A 21,365-nucleotide genomic window follows, 5' to 3' on the forward strand; every position below is an offset into this window, starting at 1 on the left:
ACACAGGACTGGCACAGAGGCAGACTTGCCAATCTTTATCTCCCACTAATATTTTTTTTTTACAGGGAGAATTTCCCAAAAAAATAAATGGCCGAGTATTACACAGTGGTTTTCGGTGGGACACAATGAGAGACAGATGCCACACACAGGACAGGCACAGAGGCAGACTTGCCAATCTTTATCTCCCACTAATATTTTTTTTTTTTTTTACAGGGAGAATTTACCCAAAAAAATAAATGGCCAAGTATTACACAGTGGTTTTCGGTGGCACACAATGAGAGACAGATGCCACACACAGGACTGGCACAGAGGCAGACTTGCCAATCTTTATCTCCCACTAATATTTTTTTTTTTACAGGGAGAATTTACCCTAAAAAATAAATGGCCAAGTATTACACAGTGGTTTTCGGTGGCACACAATGAGAGACAGATGCCACACACAGCAATGGCACAGAGGCAGACTTGCCAATCTTTATCTCCCACTAATATTTTTTTTTTCAGGGAGAATTTACCCCCCCAAAAAAATGGCCCAGTATTACACAGTGGTTTTCGGTGGCACACAATGAGAGACAGATGCCACACACAGCAATGGCACAGAGGCAGACTTGCCAATCTTTATCTCCCACTAATTATTTTTTTTTTACATGGAGAATTTACCCCCCCCAAAAAAATGGCCCAGTATTACACAGTGGTTTTCGGTGGCACATAATGAGAGACAGATGCCACACACAGGACTGGCACAGAGGCAGTCTTGCCAATCTTTATCTCCCACTAATTATTTTTTGTTTTACAGGGAGAATTTACCCCCCAAAAATAAATGGCCAAGTATTACACCGTGGTTTTCGGTGGCACACAATGAGAGACAGATGCCACACACAGGACTGGCACAGAGGCAGACTTGCCAATCTTTATCTCCCACTAATATTTTTTTTTTTACAGGGAGAATTTACCCCCCCAAAAAAAATGGCCCAGTATTACACAGTGGTTTTCGGTGGCACACAATGAGAGACAGATGCCACACACAGCAATGGCACAGAGGCAGATTTGCCAATCTTTATCTCCCACTAATTATTTTTTTTACAGGGAGAATTTACCCCAAAAAATAAATGGCCAAGTATTACACAGTGGTTTTCGGTGGCACACAATGAGAGACAGATGCCACACACAGGACTGGCACAGAGGCAGACTTGCCTAACTTTATCTCCCACCAATATTTTTTTTTTACAGGGAGAATTTACCCAAAAAAATAAATGGCAAAGTATTACACAGTGGTTTTCGGTGGCACACAATGAGAGACAGATGCCACACACAGCAATGGCACAGAGGCAGACTTGCCAATCTTTATCTCCCACTAATTATTTTTTTTTTACAGGGAGAATTTACCCCCCCCAAAAAAAATGGCCCAGTATTACACAGTGGTTTTCGGTGGCACACAATGAGAGACAAATGCCACACACAGCAATGGCACAAAGGCAGACTTGCCAATCTTTATCTCCCACTAATTTTTTTTTTTTTTACAGGGAGAATTTACCCCCCCCCAAAAAAAATGGCCCACTATTACACAGTGGTTTTCGGTGGCACACAATGAGAGACAGATGCCACACACAGGACTGGTACAGAGGCAGACTTGCCAATCTTTATCTCCCACTAATATTTTTTTTTTACAGGGAGAATTTACCCCCCCAAAAAAAAATGGCCCAGTATTACACAGTGGTTTTCGGTGGCACACAATGAGAGACAGATGCCACACACAGGACTGGTACAGAGGCAGACTTGCCATTCTTTATCTCCCACTGATAATTTTTTTTTTACAGGGAGAATTTACCCCCCCCAAAAAAAATGGCCCAGTATTACACAGTGGTTTTCGGTGGCACACAATGAGAGACAGATGCCACACAGCAATGGCACAGAGGCAGACTTGCCAATCTTTATCTCCCACTAATATTTTTTTTTTACAGGGAGAATTTACCCCCCCAAAAAATGGCCCAGTATTACACAGTGGTTTTCGGTGGCACACAATGAGAGACAGATGCCACACACAGGACTGGCACAGAGGCAGACTTGCCAAACTTTATCTCCCACTAATAATTTTTTTTTTACAGGGAGAATTTATCCCCAAAAAATAAATGGCCAAGTGTTACACAGTGGTTTTCAGTGGCACACAATGAGAGACAGATGCCACACACAGGACTGGCACAGAGGCAGACTTGCCAATCTTTATCTCCCACTAATATTTTTTTTTTACAGGGAGAATTTACCCCCCCCAAAAAAATGGCCAAGTATTACACAGTGGTTTTCGGTGGCACACAATGAGAGACAGATGCCACACACAGCAATGGCACAGAGGCAGACTTTCCAATCTTTATCTCCCACTAATAAATTTTTTTTTACAGGGAGAATTTACCCAAAAAAATAAATGGCCAAGTATTACACAGTGGTTTTCGGTGGCACACAATGAGAGACAGATGCCACACACAGGACTGGCACAGAGGCAGACTTGCCAATCTTTATCTCCCAAATTTTTTTTTTTTTTACAGGGAGAATTTACCAAAAAAAATAAAAGGCCAAGTATTACACAGTGGTTTTCGGTGGCACACAATGAGAGACAGATGCCACACACAGGACTGGCACAGAGGCAGACTTGCCAATCTTTATCTCCCACTAATATTTTTTTTTTACAGGGAGAATTTACCCAAAAAAATAAATGGCCGAGTATTACACAGTGGTTTTCGGTGGGACACAATGAGAGACAGATGCCACACACAGGACAGGCACAGAGGCAGACTTGCCAATCTTTATCTCCCACTAATATTTTTTTTTTTTTACAGGGAGAATTTACCCAAAAAAATAAATGGCCAAGTATTACACAGTGGTTTTCGGTGGCACACAATGAGAGACAGATGCTACACACAGGACTGGCACAGAGGCAGACTTGCCAATCTTTATCTCCCACTAATTTTTTTTTTTTTACAGGGAGAATTTACCCCCCCAAAAAATGGCCCAGTATTACACAGTGGTTTTCGGTGGCACACAATGAGAGACAGATGCCACACACAGCAATGGCACAGAGGCAGACTTGCCAATCTTTATCTCCCACTAATTATTTTTTTTTTACATGGAGAGTTTACCCCCCAAAAATAAATGGCCCAGTATTACACAGTGGTTTTCGGTGGCACACAATGAGAGACAGATGCCACACACAGGACTGGCACAGAGGCAGTCTTGCCAATCTTTATCTCCCACTAATTATTTTTTGTTTTACAGGGAGAATTTACCCCCCAAAAATAAATGGCCAAGTATTACACTGTGGTTTTCGGTGGCACACAATGAGAGACAGATGCCACACACAGGACTGGCACAGAGGCAGACTTGCCAATCTTTATCTCTCACTAATATTTTTTTTTTTACAGGGAGAATTTACCCCCCCAAAAAAAATGGCCCAGTATTACACAGTGGTTTTCGGTGGCACACAATGAGAGACAGATGCCACACACAGCAATGGCACAGATGCAGATTTGCCAATCTTTATCTCCCACTAATTATTTTTTTTACAGGGAGAATTTACCCCAAAAAATAAATGGCAAAGTATTACACAGTGGTTTTCGGTGGCACACAATGAGAGACAGATGCCACACACAGGACTGGTACAGAGGCAGACTTGCCAATCTTTATCTCCCACTAATATTTTTTTTTTACAGGGAGAATTTACCCCCCCCCAAAAAAATGGCCCAGTATTACACAGTGGTTTTCGGTGGCACACAATGAGAGACAGATGCCACACACAGGACTGGTACAGAGGCAGACTTGCCATTCTTTATCTCCCACTGATAATTTTTTTTTTACAGGGAGAATTTACCCCCCCAAAAAAAAATGGCCCAGTATTACACAGTGGTTTTCGGTGGCACACAATGAGAGACAGATGCCACACAGCAATGGCACAGAGGCAGACTTGCCAATCTTTATCTCCCACTAATATTTTTTTTTTACAGGGAGAATTTATCCCCAAAAAATAAATGGCCAAGTGTTACACAGTGGTTTTCAGTGGCACACAATGAGAGACAGATGCCACACACAGGACTGGCACAGAGGCAGACTTGCCAATCTTTATCTCCCACTAATATTTTTTTTTTACAGGGAGAATTTACCCCCCCCAAAAAAATGGCCAAGTATTACACAGTGGTTTTCGGTGGCACACAATGAGAGACAGATGCCACACACAGGACTGGCACAGAGGCAGACTTGCCAATATTCATCTCCTACTAATATTTTTTTTTTTTACAGGGAGAATTTACCCCCCCAAAAAAAATGGCCCAGTATTACACAGTGGTTTTCAGTGGCACACAATGAGAGACAGATGCCACACACAGGACTGGCACAGAGGCAGACTTGCCAATCTTTATCTCCCAAATTTTTTTTTTTTTTACAGGGAGAATTTACCAAAAAAAATAAAAGGCCAAGTATTACACAGTGGTTTTCGGTGGCACACAATGAGAGACAGATGCCACACACAGGACTGGCACAGAGGCAGACTTGCCAATCTTTATCTCCCACTAATATTTTTTTTTTACAGGGAGAATTTACCCAAAAAAATAAATGGCCGAGTATTACACAGTGGTTTTCGGTGGGACACAATGAGAGACAGATGCCACACACAGGACAGGCACAGAGGCAGACTTGCCAATCTTTATCTCCCACTAATATTTTTTTTTTTTTACAGGGAGAATTTACCCAAAAAAATAAATGGCCAAGTATTACACAGTGGTTTTCGGTGGCACACAATGAGAGACAGATGCTACACACAGGACTGGCACAGAGGCAGACTTGCCAATCTTTATCTCCCACTAATTTTTTTTTTTTTACAGGGAGAATTTACCCCCCCAAAAAATGGCCCAGTATTACACAGTGGTTTTCGGTGGCACACAATGAGAGACAGATGCCACACACAGCAATGGCACAGAGGCAGACTTGCCAATCTTTATCTCCCACTAATTATTTTTTTTTTACATGGAGAGTTTACCCCCAAAAAATAAATGGCCCAGTATTACACAGTGGTTTTCGGTGGCACACAATGAGAGACAGATGCCACACACAGGACTGGCACAGAGGCAGTCTTGCCAATCTTTATCTCCCACTAATTATTTTTTGTTTTACAGGGAGAATTTACCCCCCAAAAATAAATGGCCAAGTATTACACCGTGGTTTTCGGTGGCACACAATGAGAGACAGATGCCACACACAGGACTGGCACAGAGGCAGACTTGCCAATCTTTATCTCCCACTAATATTTTTTTTTTTACAGGGAGAATTTACCCCCCCCAAAAAAATGGCCCAGTATTACACAGTGGTTTTCGGTGGCACACAATGAGAGACAGATGCCACACACAGCAATGGCACAGATGCAGATTTGCCAATCTTTATCTCCCACTAATTATTTTTTTTACAGGGAGAATTTACCCCAAAAAATAAATGGCAAAGTATTACACAGTGGTTTTCGGTGGCACACAATGAGAGACAGATGCCACACACAGGACTGGCACAGAGGCAGACTTGCCAATCTTTATCTCCCACTAATTATTTTTTTTTTACAGGGAGAATTTACCCAAAAAAATAAATGGCCCAGTATTAGACAGTGGTTTTCGGTGGCACACAATGAGAGACAGATGCCACACACAGCAGTGGCACAGAGGCAGACTTGCCAATCTTTATCTCCCACTAATTATTTTTTTTTTACAGGGAGAATTTACCCCCCCCCAAAAAAATGGCCCAGTATTACACAGTGGTTTTCGGTGGCACACAATGAGAGACAGATGCCACACACAGCAATGGCACAAAGGCAGACTTGCCAATCTTTATCTCCCACTAATTATTTTTTTTTTTTACAGGGAGAATTTACCCCCCCCAAAAAAAAATGGCCCAGTATTACACAGTGGTTTTCGGTGGCACACAATGAGAGACAGATGCCACACACAGGACTGGCACAGAGGCAGACTTGCCAATCTTTATCTCGCACTGATATTTTTTTTTACAGGGAGAATTTACCCAAAAAAATAAATGGCCAAGTATTACACAGTGGTTTTCGGTGGCACACAATGAGAGACAGATGCCACACACAGGACTGGCACAGAGGCAGACTTGCCAATCTTTATCTCCCACTAATATTTTTTTTTTTACAGGGAGAATTTACCCCAAAAAATAAATGGCCAAGTATTACACAGTGGTTTTCGGTGGCACACAATGAGAGACAGATGCCACACACAGGACTGGCACAGAGGCAGACTTGCCAATCTTTATCTCCCACTAATTATTCTTTTTTTTTACAGGGAGAATTTACCCCCCCAAAAAAAAAAATGGCCCAGTATTACACAGTGGTTTTCGGTGGCACACAATGAGAGACAGATGCCACACAGGACTGGCACAGAGGCAGACTTGCCAATCTTTATCTCGCACTGATATTTTTTTTTACAGGGAGAATTTACCCAAAAAAATAAATGGCCAAGTATTACACAGTGGTTTTCGGTGGCACACAATGAGAGACAGATGCCACACACAGGACTGGCACAGAGGCAGACTTGCCAATCTTTATCTCCCACTAATATTTTTTTTTTTACAGGGAGAATTTACCCAAAAAATAAATGGCCAAGTATTACACAGTGGTTTTCGGTGGCACACAATGAGAGACAGATGCCACACACAGGACTGGCACAGAGGCAGACTTGCCAATCTTTATCTCCCACTAATAATTTTTTTTTTTACAGGGAGAATTTACCCCCCAAAAATAAATGGCCAAGTATTACACAGTGGTTTTCGGTGGCACACAATGAGAGACAGATGCCACACACAGGACTGGCACAGAGGCAGACTTGCCAATGTTTATCTCCCACTAATATTTTTTTTTTTACAGGGAGAATTCACCCCCCAAAAAAATGGCCAAGTATTACACAGTGGTTTTTGGTGGCACACAATGAGAGACAGATGCCACACACAGCAATGGCACAGAGGCAGACTTGCCAATCTTTATCTCCCCCTAATTATTTTTTTTTACAGGGAGAATTTACCCAAAAAAATAAATGGCCAAGTATTACACACTGGTTTTCGGTGGCACACAATGAGAGACAGATGCCACACACAGGACTGGCACAGAGGCAGACTTGCCAATCTTTATCTCCCACTAATATTTTTTTTTTAACAGGGAGAATTTACCCCCAAAAAATAAATGGCCAAGTATTACATAGTGGTTTTTGGTGGCACACAATGAGGGACAGATGCCACACACAGGACTGGCACAGAGGCAGACTTGCCAATCTTTATCTCCCACTAATATTTTTTTTTTTACAGGGAGAATTTACCCAAAAAAATGAATGGCCAAGTATTACACAGTGGTTTTCGGTGGCACACAATGAGAGACAGATGCCACACACAGGACTGGCACAGAGGCAGACTTGCCAATATTCATCTCCTACTAATATTTTTTTTTTTACAGGGAGAATTTACCCCCCCAAAAAAAATGGCCCAGTATTACACAGTGGTTTTCGGTGGCACACAATGAGAGACAGATGCCACACACAGGACTGGCACAGAGGCAGACTTGCCAATCTTTATCTCCCACTAATTATTTTTTTTTTACAGGGAGAATTTACCCCCCAAAAAAATGGCCCAGTATTACACAGTGGTTTTCGGTGGCACACAATGAGAGACAGATGCCACACACAGCAATGGCACATAGGCAGACTTGCCAATCTTTATCTCCCACTAATTATTTTTTTTACAGGGAGAATTTACCCCAAAAAATAAATGGCAAAGTATTACACAGTGGTTTTCGGTGGCACACAATGAGAGACAGATGCCACACACAGGACTGGCACAGAGGCAGACTTGCCAATCTTTATCTCCCAAAATTTTTTTTTTTTTACAGGGAGAATTTACCAAAAAAAATAAATGGCCAAGTATTACACAGTGGTTTTCGGTGGCACACAATGAGAGACAGATGCCACACACAGGACTGGCACAGAGGCAGACTTGCCAATCTTTATCTCCCACTAATATTTTTTTTTTACAGGGAGAATTTCCCAAAAAAATAAATGGCCGAGTATTACACAGTGGTTTTCGGTGGGACACAATGAGAGACAGATGCCACACACAGGACAGGCACAGAGGCAGACTTGCCAATCTTTATCTCCCACTAATATTTTTTTTTTTACAGTGAGAATTTACCCTAAAAAATAAATGGCCAAGTATTACACAGTGGTTTTCGGTGGCACACAATGAGAGACAGATGCCACACACAGGACTGGCACAGAGGCAGACTTGCCAATCTTTATCTCCCACTAATATTTTTTTTTTTACAGTGAGAATTTACCCTAAAAAATAAATGGCCAAGTATTACACAGTGGTTTTCGGTGGCACACAATGAGAGACAGATGCCACACACAGCAATGGCACAGAGGCAGACTTGCCAATCTTTATCTCCCACTAATATTTTTTTTTTTCAGGGAGAATTTACCCCCCCAAAAAAATGGCCCAGTATTACACAGTGGTTTTCGGTGGCACACAATGAGAGACAGATGCCACACACAGCAATGGCACAGAGGCAGACTTGCCAATCTTTATCTCCCACTAATTATTTTTTTTTTACATGGAGAATTTACCCCCCCCAAAAAAATGGCCCAGTATTACACAGTGGTTTTCGGTGGCACACAATGAGAGACAGATGCCACACACAGGACTGGCACAGAGGCAGTCTTGCCAATCTTTATCTCCCACTAATTATTTTTTGTTTTACAGGGAGAATTTACCCCCAAAAAATAAATGGCCAAGTATTACACCGTGGTTTTCGGTGGCACACAATGAGAGACAGATGCCACACACAGGACTGGCACAGAGGCAGACTTGCCAATCTTTATCTCCCACTAATATTTTTTTTTTTACAGGGAGAATTTACCCCCCCCAAAAAATGGCCCAGTATTACACAGTGGTTTTCGGTGGCACACAATGAGAGACAGATGCCACACACAGCAATGGCACAGAGGCAGATTTGCTAATCTTTATCTCCCACTAATTATTTTTTTACAGGGAGAATTTACCCCAAAAAATAAATGGCAAAGTATTACACAGTGGTTTTCGGTGGCACACAATGAGAGACAGATGCCACACACAGCAATGGCACAGAGGCAGATTTGCCAATCTTTATCTCCCACTAAATATTTTTTTTACAGAGAGAATTTACCCCCCAAAAATAAATGGCCAAGTATTACACAGTGGTTTTCGGTGGCACACAATGAGAGACAGATGCCACACACAGGACTGGCACAGAGGCAGACTTGCCAATCTTTATCTCCCACTAATATTTTTTTTTTTACAGGGAGAATTTACCCAAAAAATAAATGGCCAAGTATTACACAGTGGTTTTCGGTGGCACACAATGAGAGACAGATGCCACACACAGGACTGGCACAGAGGCAGACTTGCCAATCTTTATCTCCCACTAATATTTTTTTTTTTACAGGGAGAATTTACCCCCAAAAAATAAATGGCCAAGTATTACACAGTGGTTTTCGGTGGCACACAATGAGAGACAGATGCCACACACAGGACTGGCACAGAGGCAGACTTGCCAATGTTTATCTCCCACTAATATTTTATTTTTTACAGGGAGAATTCACCCCCCAAAAAAATGGCCAAGTATTACACAGTGGTTTTTGGTGGCACACAATGAGAGACAGATGCCACACACAGCAATGGCACAGAGGCAGACTTGCCAATCTTTATCTCCCACTAATTATTTTTTTTTACAGGGAGAATTTACCCAAAAAAATAAATGGCCAAGTATTACACACTGGTTTTCGGTGGCACACAATGAGAGACAGATGCCACACACAGGACTGGCACAGAGGCAGACTTGCCAATCTTTATCTCCCACTAATATTTTTTTTTTAACAGGGAGAATTTACCCCCAAAAAATAAATGGCCAAGTATTACATAGTGGTTTTTGGTGGCACACAATGAGGGACAGATGCCACACACAGGACTGGCACAGAGGCAGACTTGCCAATCTTTATCTCCCACTAATATTTTTTTTTTTTACAGGGAGAATTTACCCAAAAAAATGAATGGCCAAGTATTTCACAGTGGTTTTCGGTGGCACACAATGAGAGACAGATGCCACACACAGGACTGGCACAGAGGCAGACTTGCCAATATTCATCTCCTACTAATATTTTTTTTTTTTACAGGGAGAATTTACCCCCCCCAAAAAAATGGCCCAGTATTACACAGTGGTTTTCGGTGGCACACAATGAGAGACAGATGCCACACACAGGACTGGCACAGAGGCAGACTTGCCAATCTTTATCTCCCACTAATTATTTTTTTTTTACAGGGAGAATTTACCCCCCAAAAAAATGGCCCAGTATTACACAGTGGTTTTCGGTGGCACACAATGAGAGACAGATGCCACACACAGGACTGGCACAGAGGCAGACTTGCCAATCTTTATCTCCCCAAATTTTTTTTTTTTTTTACAGGGAGAATTTACCAAAAAAAATAAATGGCCAAGTATTACACAGTGGTTTTCGGTGGCACACAATGAGAGACAAATGCCACACACAGGACTGGCACAGAGGCAGACTTGCCAATCTTTATCTCCCACTAATATTTTTTTTTTACAGGGAGAATTTACCCAAAAAAATAAATGGCCGAGTATTACACAGTGGTTTTCGGTGGGACACAATGAGAGACAGATGCCACACACAGGACAGGCACAGAGGCAGACTTGCCAATCTTTATCTCCCACTAATATTTTTTTTTTACAGGGAGAATTTACCCCAAAAAATAAATGGCCAAGTATTACACAGTGGTTTTCGGTGGCACACAATGAGAGACAGATGCCACACACAGCAATGGCACAGAGGCAGACTTGCCAATCTTTATCTCCCACTAATATTTTTTTTTTTCAGGTAGAATTTACCCCCCCAAAAAAATGGCCCAGTATTACACAGTGGTTTCGGTGGCACACAATGAGAGACAGATGCCACACACAGCAATGGCACAGAGGCAGACTTGCCAATCTTTATCTCCCACTAATTATTTTTTTACAGGGAGAATTGACCCCAAAAAATAAATGGCAAAGTATTACACAGTGGTTTTCGGTGGCACACAATGAGAGACAGATGCCACACACAGGACTGGCACAGAGGCAGACTTGCCAATCTTTATCTCCCAAAATTTTTTTTTTTTTACAGGGAGAATTTACCAAAAAAAATAAATGGCCAAGTATTACACAGTGGTTTTCGGTGGCACACAATGAGAGACAGATGCCACACACAGGACTGGCACAGAGGCAGACTTGCCAATCTTTATCTCCCACTAATATTTTTTTTTTACAGGGAGAATTTCCCAAAAAAATAAATGGCCGAGTATTACACAGTGGTTTTCGGTGGGACACAATGAGAGACAGATGCCACACACAGGACAGGCACAAAGGCAGACTTGCCAATCTTTATCTCCCACTAATATTTTTTTTTTTTTACAGGGAGAATTTACCCAAAAAAATAAATGGCCAAGTATTACACAGTGGTTTTCGGTGGCACACAATGAGAGACAGATGCCACACACAGGACTGGCACAGAGGCAGACTTGCCAATCTTTATCTCCCACTAATATTTTTTTTTTTACAGTGAGAATTTACCCTAAAAAATAAATGGCCAAGTATTACACAGTGGTTTTCGGTGGCACACAATGAGAGACAGATGCCACACACAGCAATGGCACAGAGGCAGACTTGCCAATCTTTATCTCCCACTAATATTTTTTTTTTCAGGGAGAATTTACCCCCCCAAAAAAATGGCCCAGTATTACACAGTGGTTTTCGGTGGCACACAATGAGAGACAGATGCCACACACAGCAATGGCACAGAGGCAAACTTGCCAATCTTTATCTCCCACTAATTATTTTTTTTTTACAGGGAGAATTTACCCCCCCCCAAAAAATGGCCCAGTATTACACAGTGGTTTTCGGTGGCACACAATGAGAGACAGATGCCACACACAGCAATGGCACAGAGGCAGATTTGCCAATCTTTATCTCCCACTAATTATTTTTTTTACAGGGAGAATTTACCCCAAAAAATAAATGGCAAAGTATTACACAGTGGTTTTCGGTGGCACACAATGAGAGACAGATGCCACACACAGCAATGGCACAGAGGCAGATTTGCCAATCTTTATCTCCCACTAAATATTTTTTTTACAGGGAGAATTTACCCCCCAAAAATAAATGGCCAAGTATTACACAGTGGTTTTCGGTGGCACACAATGAGAGACAGATGCCACACACAGGACTGGCACAGAGGCAGACTTGCCAATCTTTATCTCCCACTAATATTTTTTTTTTTACAGGGAGAATTTACCCAAAAAATAAATGGCCAAGTATTACACAGTGGTTTTCGGTGGCACACAATGAGAGACAGATGCCACACACAGGACTGGCACAGAGGCAGACTTGCCAATCTTTATCTCCCACTAATATTTTTTTTTTTACAGGGAGAATTTACCCCCAAAAAATAAATGGCCAAGTATTACACAGTGGTTTTCGGTGGCACACAATGAGAGACAGATGCCACACACAGGACTGGCACAGAGGCAGACTTGCCAATGTTTATCTCCCACTAATATTTTTTTTTTTACAGGGAGAATTCACCCCCCCAAAAAATGGCCAAGTATTACACAGTGGTTTTTGGTGGCACACAATGAGAGACAGATGCCACACACAGCAATGGCACAGAGGCAGACTTGCCAATCTTTATCTCCCACTAATTATTTTTTTTTACAGGGAGAATTTACCCAAAAAAATAAATGGCCAAGTATTACACACTGGTTTTCGGTGGCACACAATGAGAGACAGATGCCACACACAGGACTGGCACAGAGGCAGACTTGCCAATCTTTATCTCCCACTAATATTTTTTTTTTAACAGGGAGAATTTACCCCCAAAAAATAAATGGCCAAGTATTACATAGTGGTTTTTGGTGGCACACAATGAGGGACAGATGCCACACACAGGACTGGCACAGAGGCAGACTTGCCAATCTTTATCTCCCACTAATATTTTTTTTTTTTACAGGGAGAATTTACCCAAAAAAATGAATGGCCAAGTATTTCACAGTGGTTTTCGGTGGCACACAATGAGAGACAGATGCCACACACAGGACTGGCACAGAGGCAGACTTGCCAATATTCATCTCCTACTAATATTTTTTTTTTTTACAGGGAGAATTTACCCCCCCCCAAAAAATGGCCCAGTATTACACAGTGGTTTTCGGTGGCACACAATGAGAGACAGATGCCACACACAGGACTGGCACAGAGGCAGACTTGCCAATCTTTATCTCCCACTAATTATTTTTTTTTTACAGGGAGAATTTACCCCCCAAAAAAATGGCCCAGTATTACACAGTGGTTTTCGGTGGCACACAATGAGAGACAGATGCCACACACAGGACTGGCACAGAGGCAGACTTGCCAATCTTTATCTCCCCAAATTTTTTTTTTTTTTACAGGGAGAATTTACCAAAAAAAATAAATGGCCAAGTATTACACAGTGGTTTTCGGTGGCACACAATGAGAGACAGATGCCACACACAGGACTGGCACAGAGGCAGACTTGCCAATCTTTATCTCCCACTAATATTTTTTTTTTACAGTGAGAATTTACCCTAAAAAATAAATGGCCAAGTATTACACAGTGGTTTTCGGTGGCACACAATGAGAGACAGATGCCACACACAGCAATGGCACAGAGGCAGACTTGCCAATCTTTATCTCCCACTAATATTTTTTTTTTCAGGGAGAATTTACCCCCCCAAAAAAATGGCCCAGTATTACACAGTGGTTTTCGGTGGCACACAATGAGAGACAGATGCCACACACAGCAATGGCACAGAGGCAAACTTGCCAATCTTTATCTCCCACTAATTATTTTTTTTTTACAGGGAGAATTTACCCCCCCCCAAAAAATGGCCCAGTATTACACAGTGGTTTTCGGTGGCACACAATGAGAGACAGATGCCACACACAGCAATGGCACAGAGGCAGATTTGCCAATCTTTATCTCCCACTAAATATTTTTTTTACAGGGAGAATTTACCCCCCAAAAATAAATGGCCAAGTATTACACAGTGGTTTTCGGTGGCACACAATGAGAGACAGATGCCACACACAGGACTGGCACAGAGGCAGACTTGCCAATCTTTATCTCCCACTAATATTTTTTTTTTTACAGGGAGAATTTACCCAAAAAATAAATGGCCAAGTATTACACAGTGGTTTTCGGTGGCACACAATGAGAGACAGATGCCACACACAGGACTGGCACAGAGGCAGACTTGCCAATCTTTATCTCCCACTAATATTTTTTTTTTTACAGGGAGAATTTACCCCCAAAAAATAAATGGCCAAGTATTACACAGTGGTTTTCGGTGGCACACAATGAGAGACAGATGCCACACACAGGACTGGCACAGAGGCAGACTTGCCAATGTTTATCTCCCACTAATATTTTTTTTTTTACAGGGAGAATTCACCCCCCCAAAAAATGGCCAAGTATTACACAGTGGTTTTTGGTGGCACACAATGAGAGACAGATGCCACACACAGCAATGGCACAGAGGCAGACTTGCCAATCTTTATCTCCCACTAATTATTTTTTTTTACAGGGAGAATTTACCCAAAAAAATAAATGGCCAAGTATTACACACTGGTTTTCGGTGGCACACAATGAGAGACAGATGCCACACACAGGACTGGCACAGAGGCAGACTTGCCAATCTTTATCTCCCACTAATATTTTTTTTTTAACAGGGAGAATTTACCCCCAAAAAATAAATGGCCAAGTATTACATAGTGGTTTTTGGTGGCACACAATGAGGGACAGATGCCACACACAGGACTGGCACAGAGGCAGACTTGCCAATCTTTATCTCCCACTAATATTTTTTTTTTTTACAGGGAGAATTTACCCAAAAAAATGAATGGCCAAGTATTTCACAGTGGTTTTCGGTGGCACACAATGAGAGACAGATGCCACACACAGGACTGGCACAGAGGCAGACTTGCCAATATTCATCTCCTACTAATATTTTTTTTTTTTACAGGGAGAATTTACCCCCCCCCAAAAAATGGCCCAGTATTACACAGTGGTTTTCGGTGGCACACAATGAGAGACAGATGCCACACACAGGACTGGCACAGAGGCAGACTTGCCAATCTTTATCTCCCACTAATTATTTTTTTTTTACAGGGAGAATTTACCCCCCAAAAAAATGGCCCAGTATTACACAGTGGTTTTCGGTGGCACACAATGAGAGACAGATGCCACACACAGGACTGGCACAGAGGCAGACTTGCCAATCTTTATCTCCCCAAATTTTTTTTTTTTTTACAGGGAGAATTTACCAAAAAAAATAAATGGCCAAGTATTACACAGTGGTTTTCGGTGGCACACAATGAGAGACAGATGCCACACACAGGACTGGCACAGAGGCAGACTTGCCAATCTTTATCTCCCACTAATATTTTTTTTTTACAGGGAGAATTTACCCAAAAAAATAAATGGCCGAGTATTACACAGTGGTTTTCGGTGGCACACAATGAGAGACAGATGCCACACACAGCAATGGCACAGAGGCAGACTTGCCAATCTTTATCTCCCACTAATATTTTTTTTTTTCAGGTAGAATTTACCCCCCCCAAAAAAATGGCCCAGTATTACACAGTGGTTTCGGTGGCACACAATGAGAGACAGATGCCACACACAGCAATGGCACAGAGGCAGACTTGCCAATCTTTATCTCCCAAAATTTTTTTTTTTTTACAGGGAGAATTTACCAAAAAAAATAAATGGCCAAGTATTACACAGTGGTTTTCGGTGGCACACAATGAGAGACAGATGCCACACACAGGACTGGCACAGAGGCAGACTTGCCAATCTTTATCTCCCACTAATATTTTTTTTTTACAGGGAGAATTTCCCAAAAAAATAAATGGCCGAGTATTACACAGTGGTTTTCGGTGGGACACAATGAGAGACAGATGCCACACACAGGACAGGCACAGAGGCAGACTTGCCAATCTTTATCTCCCACTAATATTTTTTTTTTTTTTACAGGGAGAATTTACCCAAAAAAATAAATGGCCAAGTATTACACAGTGGTTTTCGGTGGCACACAATGAGAGACAGATGCCACACACAGGACTGGCACAGAGGCAGACTTGCCAATCTTTATCTCCCACTAATATTTTTTTTTTACAGGGAGAATTTACCCTAAAAAATAAATGGCCAAGTATTACACAGTGGTTTTCGGTGGCACACAATGAGAGACAGATGCCACACACAGCAATGGCACAGAGGCAGACTTGCCAATCTTTATCTCCCACTAATTATTTTTTGTTTTACAGGGAGAATTTACCCCCCAAAAATAAATGGCCAAGTATTACACCGTGGTTTTCGGTGGCACACAATGAGAGACAGATGCCACACACAGGACTGGCACAGAGGCAGACTTGCCAATCTTTATCTCCCACTAATATTTTTTTTTTTACAGGGAGAATTTACCCCCCCCAAAAAAATGGCCCAGTATTACACAGTGGTTTTCGGTGGCACACAATGAGAGACAGATGCCACACACAGCAATGGCACAGAGGCAGATTTGCCAATCTTTATCTCCCACTAATTATTTTTTTTACAGGGAGAATTTACCCCAAAAAATAAATGGCCCAGTATTACACAGTGGTTTTCGGTGGCACACAATGAGAGACAGATGCCACACACGGGACTGGCACAGAGGCAGACTTGCCTAACTTTATCTCCCACCAATATTTTTTTTTTACAGGGAGAATTTACCCAAAAAAATAAATGGCCCAGTATTACACAGTGGTTTTCGGTGGCACACAATGAGAGACAGATGCCACACACAGCAATGGCACAGAGGCAGACTTGCCAATCTTTATCTCCCACTAATTATTTTTTTTTTACAGGGAGAATTTACCCCCCCCCAAAAAAATGGCCCAGTATTACACAGTGGTTTTCGGTGGCACACAATGAGAGACAGATGCCACACACAGCAATGGCACAAAGGCAGACTTGCCAATCTTTATCTCCCACTAATTATTTTTTTTTTACAGGGAGAATTTACCCCCCCCCCAAAAAAAAATGGCCCAGTATTACACAGTGGTTTTCGGTGGCACACAATGAGAGACATATGCCACACACAGGACTGGCACAAAGGCAGACTTGCCAATCTTTATCTCCCACTAATTATTTTTTTTTTTTACAGGGAGAATTTACCCCCCCCCAAAAAAAAATGGCCCAGTATTACACAGTGGTTTTCGGTGGCACACAATGAGAGACAGATGCCACACAGCAATGGCACAGAGGCAGACTTGCCATTCTTTATCTCCCACTGATAATTTTATTTTTACAGGGAGAATTTACCCCCCCCAAAAAAAAATGGCCCAGTATTACACAGTGGTTTTCGGTGGCACACAATGAGAGACAGATGCCACACACAGGACTGGTACAGAGGCAGACTTGCCAATCTTTATCTCCCACTAATATTTTTTTTTTACAGGGAGAATTTACCCGCCCCCAAAAAAATGGCCCAGTATTACACAGTGGTTTTCGGTGGCACACAATGAGAGACAGATGCCACACACAGGACTGGTACAGAGGCAGACTTGCCATTCTTTATCTCCCACTGATAATTTTTTTTTTACAGGGAGAATTTACCCCCCCCAAAAAAAATGGCCCAGTATTACACAGTGGTTTTCGGTGGCACACAATGAGAGACAGATGCCACACAGCAATGGCACAGAGGCAGACTTGCCAATCTTTATCTCCCACTAATATTTTTTTTTTACAGGGAGAATTTACCCAAAAAAATAAATGGCCAATTATTACACAGTGGTTTTCGGTGGCACACAATGAGAGACAGATGCCACACACAGGACTGGCACAGAGGCAGACTTGCCAAACTTTATCTCCCACTAATATTTTTTTTTTACAGGGAGAATTTACCCAAAAAAATAAATGGCCAAGTATTACACAGTGGTTTTCGGTGGCACACAATGAGAGACAGATGCCACACACAGGACTGGTACAGAGGCAGACTTGCCAATATTCATCTCCTACTAATATTTTTTTTTTTTACAGGGAGAATTTACCCCCCCCAAAAAAATGGCCCAGTATTACACAGTGGTTTTCGGTGGCACACAATGAGAGACAGATGCCACACACAGGACTGGCACAGAGGCAGACTTGCCAATCTTTATCTCCCACTAATTATTTTTTTTTTTTACAGGGAGAATTTACCCCCCAAAAAATTGGCCCAGTATTACACAGTGGTTTTCGGTGGCACACAATGAGAGACAGATGCCACACACAGGACTGGCACAGAGGCAGACTTGCCAATCTTTATCTCCCAAATTTTTTTTTTTTTTACAGGGAGAATTTACCAAAAAAAATAAAAGGCCAAGTATTACACAGTGGTTTTCGGTGGCACACAATGAGAGACAGATGCCACACACAGGACTGGCACAGAGGCAGACTTGCCAATCTTTATCTCCCACTAATATTTTTTTTTTACAGGGAGAATTTACCCAAAAAAATAAATGGCCGAGTATTACACAGTGGTTTTCGGTGGCACACAATGAGAGACAGATGCCACACACAGGACTGGCACAGAGGCAGACTTGCCTAACTTTATCTCCCACCAATATTTTTTTTTTACAGGGAGAATTTACCCAAAAAAATAAATGGCCCAGTATTACACAGTGGATTTCGGTGGCACACAATGAGAGACAGATGCCACACACAGCAATGGCACAGAGGCAGACTTGCCAATCTTTATCTCCCACTAATTATTTTTTTTTTACAGGGAGAATTTACCCCCCCCCAAAAAAATGGCCCAGTATTACACAGTGGTTTTCGGTGGCACACAATGAGAGACAGATGCCACACACAGCAATGGCACAAAGGCAGACTTGCCAATCTTTATCTCCCACTTATTATTTTTTTTTTACAGGGAGAATTTACCCCCCCCCAAAAAAAATGGCCCAGTATTACACAGTGGTTTTCGGTGGCACACAATGAGAGAGAGATGCCACACACAGGACTGGCACAGAGGCAGACTTGCCAATCTTTATCTCGCACTGATATTTTTTTTTACAGGGAGAATTTACCCAAAAAAATAAATGGCCAAGTATTACACAGTGGTTTTCGGTGGCACACAATGAGAGACAGATGCCACACACAGGACTGGCACAGAGGCAGACTTGCCAATCTTTATCTCCCACTAATATTTTTTTTTTTACAGGGAGAATTTACCCCAAAAAATAAATGGCCAAGTATTACACAGTGGTTTTCGGTGGCACACAATGAGAGACAGATGCCACACACAGGACTGGCACAGAGGCAGACTTGCCAATCTTTATCTCCCACTAATTATTTTTTTTTTTACAGGGAGAATTTACCCCCCCCCAAAAAAAATGGCCCAGTATTACACAGTGGTTTTCGGTGGCACACAATGAGAGACAGATGCCACACACAGGACTGGCACAGAGGCAGACTTGCCAATCTTTATCTCGCACTGATATTTTTTTTTACAGGGAGAATTTACCCAAAAAATAAATGGCCAAGTATTACACAGTGGTTTTCGGTGGCACACAATGAGAGACAGATGCCACACACAGGACTGGCACAGAGGCAGACTTGCCAATCTTTATCTCCCACTAATAATTTTTTTTTTACAGGGAGAATTTACCCCAAAAAAATAAATGGCCAAGTATTACACAGTGGTTTTCGGTGGCACACAATGAGAGACAGATGCCACACACAGGACTGGCACAGAGGCAGACTTGCCAATGTTTATCTCCCACTAATATTTTTTTTTTTTTAGAGGGAGAATTCACCCCCCAAAAAAATGGCCAAGTATTACACAGTGGTTTTTGGTGGCACACAATGAGAGACAGATGCCACACACAGCAATGGCACAGAGGCAGACTTGCCAATCTTTATCTCCCACTAATTATTTTTTTTTACAGGGAGAATTTACCAAAAAAAATAAATGGCCAAGTATTACACACTAGTTTTCGGTGGCACACAATGAGAGACAGATGCCACACACAGGACTGGCACAGAGGCAGACTTGCCAATCTTTATCTCCCACTAATATTTTTTTTTTAACAGGGAGAATTTACCCCCAAAAAATAAATGGCCAAGTATTACACAGTGGTTTTCGGTGGCACACAATGAGAGACAGATGCCACACACAGGACTGGCACAGAGGCAGACTTGCCAATCTTTATCTCCCACTAATATTTTTTTTTTTACAGGGAGAATTTACCCCCAAAAAATAAATGGCCAAGTATTACACAGTGGTTTTCGGTGGCACACAATGAGAGACAGATGCCACACACAGGACTGGCACAGAGGCAGACTTGCCAATGTTTATCTCCCACTAATATTTTTTTTTTTACAGGGAGAATTCACCCCCCCAAAAAATGGCCAAGTATTACACAGTGGTTTTTGGTGGCACACAATGAGAGACAGATGCCACACACAGCAATGGCACAGAGGCAGACTTGCCAATCTTTATCTCCCACTAATTATTTTTTTTTACAGGGAGAATTTACCCAAAAAAATAAATGGCCAAGTATTACACAGTGGTTTTCGGTGGCACACAATGAGGGACAGATGCCACACACAGGACTGGCACAGAGGCAGACTTGCCAATCTTTATCTCCCACTAATATTTTTTTTTTTACAGGGAGAATTTACCCAAAAAAATGAATGGCCAAGTATTTCACAGTGGTTTTCGGTGGCACACAATGAGAGACAGATGCCACACACAGGACTGGCACAGAGGCAGACTTGCCAATATTCATCTCCTACTAATATTTTTTTTTTTTACAGGGAGAATTTACCCCCCAAAAAAAATGGCCCAGTATTACACAGTGGTTTTCGGTGGCACACAATGAGAGACAGATGCCACACACAGGACTGGCACAGAGGCAGACTTGCCAATCTTTATCTCCCACTAATTATTTTTTTTTTACAGGGAGAATTTACCCCCAAAAAAAATGGCCCAGTATTACACAGTGGTTTTCGGTGGCACACAATGAGAGACAGATGCCACAGACAGGACTGGCACAGAGGCAGACTTGCCAATCTTTATCTCCCACTAATATTTTTTTTTTACAGGGAGAATTTACCCAAAAAAATAAATGGCCGAGTATTACACAGTGGTTTTCGGTGGGACACAATGAGAGACAGATGCCACACACAGGACAGGCACAGAGGCAGACTTGCCAATCT

This window comes from Ranitomeya variabilis, chromosome 8 (genome assembly GCF_051348905.1).
Source record: "Ranitomeya variabilis isolate aRanVar5 chromosome 8, aRanVar5.hap1, whole genome shotgun sequence".
Classification (NCBI taxonomy): Eukaryota; Metazoa; Chordata; class Amphibia; order Anura; family Dendrobatidae; genus Ranitomeya; species Ranitomeya variabilis.